This window comes from Dermacentor variabilis, chromosome 10, assembly GCF_050947875.1.
Source record: "Dermacentor variabilis isolate Ectoservices chromosome 10, ASM5094787v1, whole genome shotgun sequence".
NCBI lineage: Eukaryota > Metazoa > Arthropoda > Arachnida > Ixodida > Ixodidae > Dermacentor > Dermacentor variabilis.
In genome coordinates, this window is record NC_134577.1 from 50,496,762 (window position 1) to 50,509,341 (window position 12,580).

The 12,580-nt window shown below is 45.3% G+C and overlaps 1 protein-coding gene across 2 annotated transcripts in view; it reads left to right on the plus strand.

Moving 5' to 3' along the window:
• Positions 1 to 12,580, plus strand: part of LOC142560520 (uncharacterized) — a 62,475-nt gene that overhangs the window by 38,506 nt on the left and 11,389 nt on the right. The window contains exon 1 of one of the 2 annotated variants that reach the window (XM_075672691.1): positions 2,187 to 2,247. The exons of the other annotated variant lie outside the window; for it this stretch is intronic. The gene's annotated coding sequence lies outside the window, so the exon portion shown is untranslated. Of the gene's footprint in view, positions 1 to 2,186; positions 2,248 to 12,580 lie in introns of those variants that run through there. 2 annotated transcript variants of the gene reach the window in all.

Sequence of the window (12,580 nt, forward strand, 5' to 3'; positions counted from 1 at the left end):
TTTTATTGAAAGAAAGGCAGAGAGGTCGGCCTGAGCTATAGCAGCTCGCAGCTTCTCCAGGCGGCCCACTGGCGCAAGAATAGATCCTCGTAAACCTTTGGATGGCTAAAATTTGGATGAGGTGGCGCCACTGTGCATGGGGCAAATAGGTGGGTGTTTCCTGAAAATCGAGTTGTTGAAGTTAGCGTACTGGGTGGTGTCGTCTCCCTTACGTCCTTGTACGCTGGCGCTAAACATGCTTTGCAACTCGCATACCTGTCGGACACCGACACGCATCAAAAGGATAAACTGTTGACTATATAGCACTCATTCAAGGCCGCACGAAAGGCGCGTAAAAGTCCGAGCTTCGTAAGCTGTTACAGAAGAGCTGCAACGAGCGGCTCCAGTGCGGCTGGCACGTGTACGGCAGACTTGACAGCCGGGGTCTGGAAATCATAAAGAAGCACGCGCATGCGCAGAGTTCAGTAGGTGTTTCAGCATGTTCTGAATCTCTTCTTTCTCGTTGGTTTCAGTTCCTTTCTGGCTGGGAATGGCTGAAAGCACCAGCTTATTCTTCAGCTTGTTTGTTATTCCTCTCGTACGTGCAAAGGAGCGGCGCGAAGTAGGGTGCAGGCATGCCGGCGCACCGATGGCCATCTAGAGACACCTCGCGGAAATTCGAATGCGCCAGGGTAACTGAAGGCGATTAAAGTGCGCGAAGGTTGTGAAGCGACTTGTTGAAGCTTTGCGCAGAATCTTTGTGGGATACAAAGTCTCAAAAGGGTAAAAAAAAAAAAACTGAAGAAAGGAAGAAGAAAACATAAACAAATGAAAGAGCGCCTGTATTCACAAACGCATAATCGTCGCCCGTGGTTGGCCATTGGTGAGGCGGTTGTTCTACTGTCACGCTAAACGTTATCATTAGTGGAAAGCTGATAAACGCACGCTGGTGATTCTTGAGTTACACATGACGCGCCTATTACAGGTACACAGCTCATTAAAAGAGGCAAATCTTCACTAAGTGCTATCTGTACAGGTGCGAAGATTCGACGACGCGCAGCATTCCTTGTTAGGTCACTCCTTCACGGCCCTTTCCCTGCTCGACCATTCAATGGCGGGCGATTCCTTCGGATAATTCCGTGATGGACCACCCTTTGATGGTTCATGACTTGAGGGTCCATTCCTTGATGGACCGCTGAATGGTAGATGATTTCTTGACGGACTATTCCATGACGGACCATCCTTCGATGGATCAATTCTTGTTGGACCATGTCTTGATGTGTCACTCCTTTACGGACCACATGAACGCATACCGAAGGCTTCATTAGGATAGACGCACGTACGGAATATATTTGTGGCTATGAGACCTTCTGCAGTGATTCGCTGTTAAACGCCTCATCTTGCGTATCTTCACCTCCGCTGCCACTGTCTAAGGGAAGTCTCCACAGTAGTTCCTTGCTTCCCTTTAATCAACTTCTCCGGAAGCTTTCCTGCTGCAGTTTGCCAATGCGAGTTCTCGGGGTTGCACGACTGAAAACGACGTCCTCGAAGAGCGAGATATTGAAAACGGTGCTTTAGGCGAGTCCCGTGATTCGTTAAACTTGATGTTACAGGCGGACCACTTGCCGAATCACGAGTATTGGAAGACGGATGCCGCTTGTATCCGTCGTGGGTGCTTGCGGTCACAAGTATCGAATGTCCGTTGGAGGGATAATTAGGACACACAAAAAGGAAACGAAATATATATTAACAGACGTTATGCAGATTTTCGTTTTCCACTGAGCGACACCATGATGCAAGACGCGTTGGGCATGTCACAACCCACGTCCCGGTCAATGTACGATGCGAGCAGACAAGAGTCGAGACAGGCGGTATACCGACGGCTGAGTGACGCGCCGAAGACCCAGACGGCGACCAGACTGGAGGCACGAGCGCACCAGGAGTCTAAAACAAGAACTCCCCGACGAGGCACTCAAAGCAAAGAGGGAACAAACCCGTCGAACGATCTAGGACTTTGAAAAAGAAAAAGAAAAATGAAAGATGGTAAAGGTCCAAAGAAGCGAGTAGCACGTGTAAGAGAGACAAGTCGGTGCGGAACCGGGCAAAAGATGCGTCTTGGACAGGCTCCAAATTGGCGGGAAGGCGAACTCTTTAAAGCCGGCTATGAGACGTCGCTTCTCAGCCAAGGCGAGCGCCACACAGTCTGGTGAGGAGACCAGCTAGACGGGCTAGTTTTGGAGGCTCCTCGACAAGGCAGCCACGTCCAAGGTAAAGTGCCTTGAAAGACTTCTTTTTCGTTCGTTTCTTTCTTATCCAAGGAAAATTTAATCAATTATTTCGAGATTAGAACAGCTACCGCTTACCCAGAAGCGATGTCTGTAAAGAGTGTTGCAGAGAGCGTATAAGCGTTGAGTAAAAACCTATGTATGCCTGAGCTCACTAAGAGAAAAATAAAGTTATAAACACGCAATACTTTCGTAAGAACAGGCAAGGGCAAATGTAATTGGCAAATTAAACCGCAGTGAAGGCTTCAACCCATGACAAACACTCGTTCTGGACGAAATGATCTGTGAACACAGGCTTGTACAGGCCCAATGTATGCGTTGTAACGATATTTGACCCGAATGTACTTTGAGAGGCTAGCTACAGGGGAAAAAAATCTCTCCCGTGCACGTGAGTCACAAAAAACGCTTGCGAGGCAAAAGACAGTGAACGTACACCAGACTGCATATGGCGGTCAATAAAAAAGAGCTCTATGAGTTCTAACACTCCGTCATACATGTGGCATACGGTATATGAAGGCAATATTTGAAGGTGATACGGTATTTGAAGGCGACAGACTTGGGTGCCCGTCTATAGTTGAGCCTTGTCTGCAGTACGCGTGGTTTATCTGAATTCATGTCTTCTCACTTTATTTCACTCCTCTATCTCACACTCATTGTCGTAGTTAACAATTTGTGTTTGTATCCCAAGAATTTACTACCTGCAGCGGGTTTCGTCTAATAAGTACTCCGGTATTACATTTGACTTCGATGTAAATTGGCAAACCCATAATAACAAGATCTACATGTTTGAATTTTGCATTTGGATGTCACACTCTTCTAAAGGCTCTTGATTGTTTCGATACACATATTCTGCACACTATGTAATTTGCACTTCTGCGAAGTCACCTTCGTTGTTGCAAGGACTTATGGGATAACACATACCCAACATATGAGAACCGCTGCGCTTGTTTTACAGAGACGAGCTATACAAATAATCACATTTCCAAATTGGCAGACAGCAGCCAACAGATTTAAACCAGATTCAAATCAAACAGAAAACGGATTCAAATCAAAGGCTACTGCGTTAGCCTCGCCTTATAATGTAACTATAGCTTAATGTATACATAGCAAATAAAAAAAATACAATGCGCCCCCTGAGAATATATTTATCTTGCCGGCTGGCAATATGAGAGTTGCCTGCAAAATATGCGGGGGGCAGCTTCTAGTATCTTCTAGCGCTGTTATTTGGAATTCTATACCCAACGATATCACACTCACAAAATTTTCTCTCCCCCCCCCCTCCACACACGCACACACTTTCTGAATAAACTCGTGTTTGACGTTTAAAAAGTTTTTTGAGAACTGTTAAACAATAATTCTTGTTGTCTATTCACGGCACTTCCAGGTCACGAGCGGCATGCGCTTATCAGTATAACCAGGGTCCTTCCAAAAAACATGGAAGGACTCTGGTATAACACAGCATTCTCGACAGGAAAGTAGCGAGCGCTGAGTTTTCAGGAAAGGAAGCACAAGCAATGCACATGAAGATTACTGTTGTGGATCAATATTAAGCCCCAAAGGGTGAAAAAATTTTTAAGGGTGTATTATTAGCCATTGCTGCATAATTTGTCGATACAGGCCTTCTACGCCTAGGGTCAAAACAAGTTTCTAAGCGTTATTTGTAATTCCGATGAATTTTAATGAAATGTAATCGAATTGACACCGCTAATACTTCGTGTACGCCTGTGAACCTTAGTGTTTGTGTTTCTTGCTAATTCCATGTCTTCATTTGTTGTTGGATGGCTGTGCCCAGCGCTGGAATGAGGTCACGCAAAAAAGAAGAATAAAGAAAAGAGACTGAACAGCACCAAATGCTATAATGTTGCTTCGTTCACTTACACCAAGTGCACGTGAGAATATTAGCACGTCAGATATGACCATCTCGAGTAAATAATTATAGCGTTACGTGGGGGCAATATTCAGTTAGTTAAAGCCGAAATGTAGGCCGATATATTTGTTTAAAAAAACAGCCTGGACATTTTTTTTTTACTTGAAGGTGCCATCGTAAGCAAAAAAAAAAAAAAACCTTTATTTTGGTTTGTGCTCAGTAAAAGTATAAGTGCAATGTTATACCACACGGCAACACTGTGTATTTAGCATAGGAATGGTAACTATTCCGAATTCGAACATGTACGTACTTGAGCTCGTTAGAGCCATAAATAAGTTGTGACCAGTGTGAAAATCAAGAAATTTAACAATGATTATCTTCGGGCCGAAACCAGTGCGCGGCAAGAATCCTGAGCGTCAAGATTCTTTTTTTCGTTTCTATGAGAACAATGGCTTAACACAGCAACTCTTCTCAAGCGATGTTGTTGAAGGAAAACGTCGCAAGGTGGCGCTACCAGCGCTCCTATTGCCATCGACGTAATTACGGAAGAGAAAAAAAAGAAAAAAAAATGCGACAGACTCATCTTACGACGCCTATCGACGGCAGTGCGTTAACACTGGATCAATACATCGACACAACGTATTGCCATCGTCGGGGCGAGTTCAGTATAGGACGAGTCCCTAAGAACACAGGGCGCCATCTGGCGTTGCTGCCGCGAAGATTGCGCGTGGCCTCCGAAATGCGTGGCGCACCAGTGCGTAGAAGCGTGGTGCCTTCGAACGCTGAGAATTGTTCTTAGTGGCACGTACTCAGCGACCCAAGTTGGCCAGACGTTCACTGAAGAGCAGCACATATCCATTGTATTCATGGCGCAGCTCGCTAAAGCGTTGGCGTGAAAGCCGTTCATTGAAAACCGGCACATACCCAGTGTATTTGTTGCACAGCTCGCTAATGCGTAGGGATGCTGCCCTTCAGGAACCCCTGATAGGTGGGTTCGAATCCGTTCAGCATCGGATAAATTCCATCTATTTATTATGATGCTACAAATCTCCCGAAGCCACTGCTGTAGGCGGGATGCCACAGAGGGAAACAAAACGCGAATAATGGTTGCAAGGTGAAAACACCAATTGCGTAGTTCCTGCAAGTCAGGATAAGCGCTATCCGCTACCACAAATATACCGTTCAGCACACACACACAAAATCCTTGTCATTTGTCGACACCACAGCCCGAGGCAGTTTGTTCCGTTCTTTAATGCTGCAGGGATAGAAAGGACGACTGAAATGCTTTTGTTTGGCAAGAAATTTCGCGTATTTTTCTGTTATGGTCATGTATTTGTGATACCAGACAGGTGATCTTAGGAAAACGCGTCGGTTGATCACGTAATAGTTCCGGTCAAATTGACTTAATAGTTAACTCTTAGATACGGTACCGTGGATGTCAAGCGTGCCCCAATTGAGCATGCTTTGACGGTGGTGATGCTAGTGTTAATCTGGTACGAGTTAGTTACAAACCACACAGCATTATTTCGGATAGCCTCTAGCTTATTATCAAGAGTTATACACTCGGAATCCCATACTACAGCAGCATATTCCAAGCAAGGGCGAAAATTAGAAAAATATAACACCTTTTTGAGTTCACGCGATGTTTTCCTCAAGTTTCTTCTCAAAAAGTTAAGTACGCGGCTAGCTTTTACAGTTATGTAGTTTATATGGTCGTTCCAAGTTAGGTTCGACGAAACTATAACTCGTAAGTATTTCGCTTCCTCAGTTATCGCTAATTCTTGGTCATTTAAATAGCATGACAGGCGACGAGTCCGGGCATATTCAAGCCAGATAAAAGCGCGTAAGAGCAGTTCTCCCGAGTTTTCCCACGTAAAATCTGGAGACGCTAAACCCCCACACACAACTCAACCGCGCGCGGGATCCACCGCAGGTACCGCGCAAACTTACGCTGCAGAACCAAGGGCGGAAGGATGTACACAACCGTGTGTGTCAACGGGGCACCATCCAGCCACGACGAAAAAAAGAAAACGCAAGAAAGATAACGGACCAAATCTCATAAGGCGATTCTCCGCGAGCTCTCCTTCAATGCAACGCACTCTGCCAAGAGCACCTGATCCACCAATCACCCCGGCCCCGCGATAAGGGCATTATCACAACTGGTGACTGCCCCCCCCCCCCCATGCATCGCTGTGGGTTGTTCACATGCTGCGCGATGGCGCAGCATCAGAACAATGGGAGCTAGTAAGAGATTGATTGTAACCGCCGGCAAACTTGGTTCTTTAGGTACAGCTGAAGGCGTTAGTTTCGAAAGCTTAAAAGTGAAGAATCTACATGAGCTGAAGTGCTGTATTGAACCACGGAGGAACGCACTTTGCGAAACGAGAAACTATGTTCATAAGATGCCTTAAATTAACATAAAGTTGGTGGTACATGAAAGAGGAGGAAAAAATGTAATTGACCGTACAAAAATATATATAAATAAAATAATAATCGACAACGGCTAGCTTGCGTTCTTCGTGTTATCGCGACGGTTTTAGTTCGCATATACCCATGCATTACAGTGTGAAGAGGCAGTGTGTAGCGGCAGTTTCCCTTCGCCTTTCTGTGGCTTTCTTTTTCTTTGCAACCATGTTCCTTCGAACCGCGACAGTCTTTTACGTCCCGAATATATCCTTCGTCAAGGTTCGGAACTCATTTGCGTGTTCGATTCACCGCCTGGCGAAACGCTACGTTTGCGTCAACGCAGTCGCCATCGTTTCGAGTCTTATATAGATCACGCTATCCCGCGTGGCGCGTCTGTTCGTCCGCGTCTGTCACATGCTTTCTCACGACGACGCTGTTGTGATCTTCCGTCATCCACATGATGTACAAAACAGCCCTTTCCGCTTATGCTTAAAGCCTTCACAAAATCAGTTTTAGGATTATATACTGCAGAAGGATTGACATTTGGGCGAGTTGGTGCCGGTTGAACATCTTGTAGGGGAAGCGCAATATTACGAAGACAGAAGGCAGGAACACACAGGACAGCGCTGTCCTGAGTGTTCCTGCCTTCTGTCTTCGTAATATTGCGCAGCCCCTACAAGATGTTGGGATTATATTATATTGTACTAGCAGAAACCGCAGAGGGTAACCCGAACTGATTACTCGAGCGGCAAACAAGCAAACTTTGTACCTGAAGAAAATGTCCTGAAGGTGTCAAGTTCGATCTCGGTCTCATGCCGAGTCGATTCAAACGTCAATAAACGCGGCGTTATAACCGTGTTCCATCAAGCCAGCAACCAACTAGCCCGTCTAAGTCTGTTAAAGGTGATATTCTGAACAATGTCAAATTCCGCCATGTTTCGTTTTTTTTCTTTGCGTTTTTGAGCCAATCAGGCAGGCCGTATAGTAGTAGTCCCACTATCAAATCAAAACTGAGAAGATGGTGATTTCTACCTTGAACTTTTACACCAACTCGCCGACTAAATTTTGGATATGCTCTGCCAGTCCGGTTAGCTCGCTAACTGTGCCGATAGTTCCGCGATGGCGATTACGGTAACACTTTGGCTCTGATACGGTTAACCGTATAAAGCTGATAGACAAATAAGCCATGAAAAACGTATGGTTGTTACTAGATATCAAACTCCACGCTTCCCCTCACTCTTCTGAATCTTCTACGTTGAGGTGCATAAGAAAGTTCCTTGCTAAGCGACGTCAAAAATTCAGTCGCAAGCGTGAATAATCGCCGTGGTACCTCACGGCCTAGAGCTAAGCGAGGGGGTCTATAATGACTTTAGTTTCTGAAAAAAGACTTGACTTCTTTTTGCTTTAGCAGGTCAATAAGCTATAGAGGTAACCAATTCTACTTCTGCGGAAGTCCGCTAGCTGGAGTCCGCCGAAAATACCCACCGCCCCACCCACAACTTAGCAGGGAAGAGAACGCCGACTGGCGCCAAATGCAGGCGGGGGTATTCCCTCATCTAGAAATGGCAAACGCCATGTATGCCACTCACTATAGGAGCAACTGCCCTTGGTGCGGTGGCATACCCAGCCTAATGCATGTAACCTGGGAGTGAACTAAGCGCCCTCATAGGCCAAATAGCAATAACACACTGGATTACTGGGAGGCCCAGCTCGCCCGTTCCGATTTGGCAGGACAAAAGTGCTTAATTAGCCCCAGGCGAGGCAGGCAGCAGAAGCCAGTGGGGCCCTGGACTAAGCGGAAGTCCGCTAGCTAGAGGCAAAAATTACCGAAAAGAAAAGTTGGCGTCTACGTGGATTACGACATAACAAAAGTAAATGGTTAAGGGAAAGTTCGTCTTGCCAACATTTTGCGCCGCGTCACTTGGCCAAACTTTCTCCAAACTTCTCAGCGTCGACTGCACCTTTCCTGGTTTGAAGAACGGATGTTTTTTTTTTTTTTTTTTTTGCCGCATAGGCCTGTGACATTTACTGATTTCTCCGTAATTAAGCTTTCTCAACGCGGCGAGCGTACGATCTCGCGAGCAGAGTTTTATCTTTCGGTCACCCCACCATCAGATCAATCAGAGAACGTCATGTCTGTTGGCAACCGTAGCTTTAGCATGGACATTGTCATTTTAATCGCTCCTTCTGTACGGCTCCTAATAACAATAACAAAAAAAGACGAATGAATAAGATAACATTTGGCTACGTCCGCTGCTTCGAGTCGAGCCTCAACTATAGGAGATCTTCTAGCACTTTTATCGCACCTTCTTGAGGTAGGCTTATTGGCTACGGCCCAAGGAAACGGTAGGCAGCAGGTAAAAGACTACCATTATCAGGCGTACGTACCCCAAGCTACAAGAAGCTAGGTGCGGCCTGTTCAAAGAAAATACTCTTAGCGGTGGCGTAATAACCCTCATTCATCGAATGTGTGGTCTCCTGCGAGGGAACACATCTACAACAGCAGCTTTTCTGGGCAGAAACGTCGAGCAGATGCGTAGTGGAGAACACGTGGCTAAGAGTCACAATGAAATTGAAAGATACAAAGGTTCTACAACGCGCGTTGAGTTCTTTATCAAAGGAGATGACAAGGGCCGGAAATCACATTTAGCAACCTACAGCAAAGCGTCGGCTCGAACGTTGGAGCGTTGAAGTAAGCATTTTGACGGCTAGAGAGAGAAAGAGAGAGAGAGAGACGGCATTATTAGGCGTTTATGCTCATCACAAGTTCAAAGTGAAGCGGCCTTGTCACTTACAGCAACGTACGTATCGGCGAGTTAAAGCAAACCAAGAAGAAGCACACCGATGAGATCGAGCCAACGCGTATCTCGTGTCCGCATAGTAACTACTGCATCAAAATTAATGTAACCGTGCCTTTCACTCGATTCCATTTATTTCTCACCACCCACCGCTCACGACCGGCCTATCTTAGTGCCGTAGCGGTAAAGAATTGGATAAGAATCGTTGTTCTACTCCTGTCCATTTCTCTAGCACGCTTGCTTTCGTAGAGCCACGCGCACGTTTAAATTTGGAAGCGACGCATGGCGTCATGCTGACACCCTTTTATTATCTCTTTTCTGTGGCCGGATAAAAATCGGAGCAGACTTGTGCGACCTTGAAGAATCGCAGCCCAGCTTCCAGCGAACCGAGCTGGCGGTCAGGCATTATAAAAAGGAAATCTGGTTTATTGATTGTTATTCAGCAAAAAAGAAAAAAAAAGAATGAAAGTCGGGACATATGGCCGTCTCGACTGGGTCAAATCGGGACTCGAATTTTAATAAAGAAGTCTGAACTGTTCCGCTAAATTTGGTTGGCAACCCTAGTTGCGGAAGATGATGCGACTGAGATTTCAGCACAAGTTTGAACTGTACTGCGTTTACATTGTAGGTATATGTGTAAAGTCAGCTGCCTTGGGCAGGGAGACGGAACAGGCGGTTTCTTCGTAATTGTGAGTATATAGTTGAAACTGCACACAAGGCCTTGGCGGCTAGGACCCATAAACGCGCTTTATGGCTCTCGTCATGAATCAACCTGAACGTCAGTCTCTCGTGGCGTAACCGAGCTGGAGATTGAACTCGCGGTTGTCATTCAGAAGCGACAACAAGAAATGGAGATTATGTCGGACAAGTACTCGTATAGTATAGGCAGACGCGGAAAGGCTAACATGACACATGGGCTTCGATGGGGCAAGGCCGTTCTTCCGCTCTTACGCCGTTAGTTGAGGTCCTGCACGGCAGGCTTAAACATGCACAACTTCCGTGACACTTAGCTCGAACATGCCTTAACTATTTCCTTACCATCGGAAAAATTGATATTTTCTGAAGGTTTTAGTGGCGATCCTTTACTCGAATATAGCGTCATGGTTACCATAACGTGCTACAGAACGATACAGAGATAAAGAAATGTACTTTTTGAAGTTGTAAATTTCAAGAACAGACGCTAGGTCATAACGTTTAATGCATCTCCGGTGACACAAGAAATGTCAGCTGTCGACAGGTAGAAAACGATACTTGCCGCCAAGCAGTTCATGGTAGCACGGGCTAGTTTTGCGAGTCTCCGTAGTCCGAATCATAATCTAATGATCTGACATCGTCTCCGGACTCACTGCTAATAGTAGAATCCAAATGTTCACCCGTGGACGAATCATAATCGCGAGACCAATGCCGTTCGTGCAAGAGCTCAGATACTGGAGTGTCTGCCATCTTCGCAATCACTGGATCACGGAATAATAATAATAATAATGATGATGATTTATCATCAGTATTATTATTATTATTATTATTATTATTATTATTATTGCCACAAAAATGCAAAACAACACAAACAGGCCGGTCTAAGCCTCAGTTGGCTTGTAGGACCGTGCCTATGAATAATAATAATAATAATAATAATAATAATAATAATAATAATAATAATAATAATAATAATAATAATAATAATAATAATAAACTATAAAACGAAAGTTTACTTCTTCGTCTGCGCTCTAGATGGCGCAGCAAGACTAGAGCGCCGGGAGGCTTAAAATTGAGCGTAGCATTCATGGGCCGTATACGACCCACGCACACGCTCAACCATGGGTGAAGCATGACCCATGCTCACGTTCAATGACTGTGGTAAAGAAAGATGATGATTTAGGAGATCTTAGTTTGGGGTTCTTGCTTCGAAGCTCTTAGATGTTCGCTCCTTACAGCCTGCATTTGTTAGAACTACGCCGCTAGAGATGTGCCTTGAGTGTTGTTGTGCTTTAGTGTCTAGTGTACGCAGGCAGGAACGGTGCACGCTTGCAAGCACCAGCATGCCTGCAGAGCGTACGTCACCTGCGAAGATCGAGCATCGGCCAGAGTTCGAGCAGAAAGGATTCAGGAGGGTCCATGCTATATAGTAACTGCAACAACGCGGAGACTACGTATTAATCTATCAAGATTGCTCTCCAGTGATGCTATATATCTTGGCCAAGATAATCCATGGAAACAACGCCCTCAGATCGTGACGTAATATATATATATATATATATATATATATATATATATATATATATATATATATATATATATATATATATATATATATATATAAAATTAAACCTGCATTTTTGTACGCAACGATGAATTCAAGTGAGTGAAACTCCAATCCAATAGACCGTATTTTAGCTATAGCTAGGCATAGCTCAAAAATTGTGGCAGAACCCGCCTCACGGTGACTGTCGGCGTTAATGCGACTAGCATTCAAGCAGTGTAGCGACACACAGTATTGTAGAAGATACCTTTATTTAGAATCGGTAGTGGTCATTCTGATATTTCCGTTGCTTCGGCTGTAGACGATATATACTATCTGCAGGATCGGCCCACTTTCCCATGACACTCGCTCACCAGAGTTGGCCATAACCATGAAGGCACGAAGATGACTGTATGACGGAGAAGAAATGGCAAAAAAAATAATAATGAATGGCGTGACTGGAACGACGAAGGCGGCATGACGACAATGGAATGCCGACGAGTGTACGACGACGTCGGCATTACAAGAATAGTATGACGGCGCTGGGACGGCGGCAATAGAACGACTACGACGGCATCGCGATAACGGTATGACAAGTAATTTACGACAACGACTATAACGACGACGCAGTGATGACGGCGGCCTCACAACGGTGGCATAATCACGATTGAATGACATGATTACGGTGGAATGACGAAGAAGGAATGACGTCGATGGAACGACGAAGGCGGTAAGACGACGATGGCAAGACAATTCCATGACGTTTTCGAAATGATGACGATTGTATGACGTCGGCGTGATATGACAACAGCATGACAAGAGTAGGATGACGAAGCTGGAACGACGGTGATGGAACGAACACGACGGCATAACGATCCGTGAGCAAATACCTTGAGGCCCAAGCCAGTAGATAGCTAGGGTCACTGACTCGGCGTAAGAGGTCAGACAGATACACTCAATGTGCCTCAAGCGGGCAGAACAATGCTAATCGCATTAAGATGCGATAGAT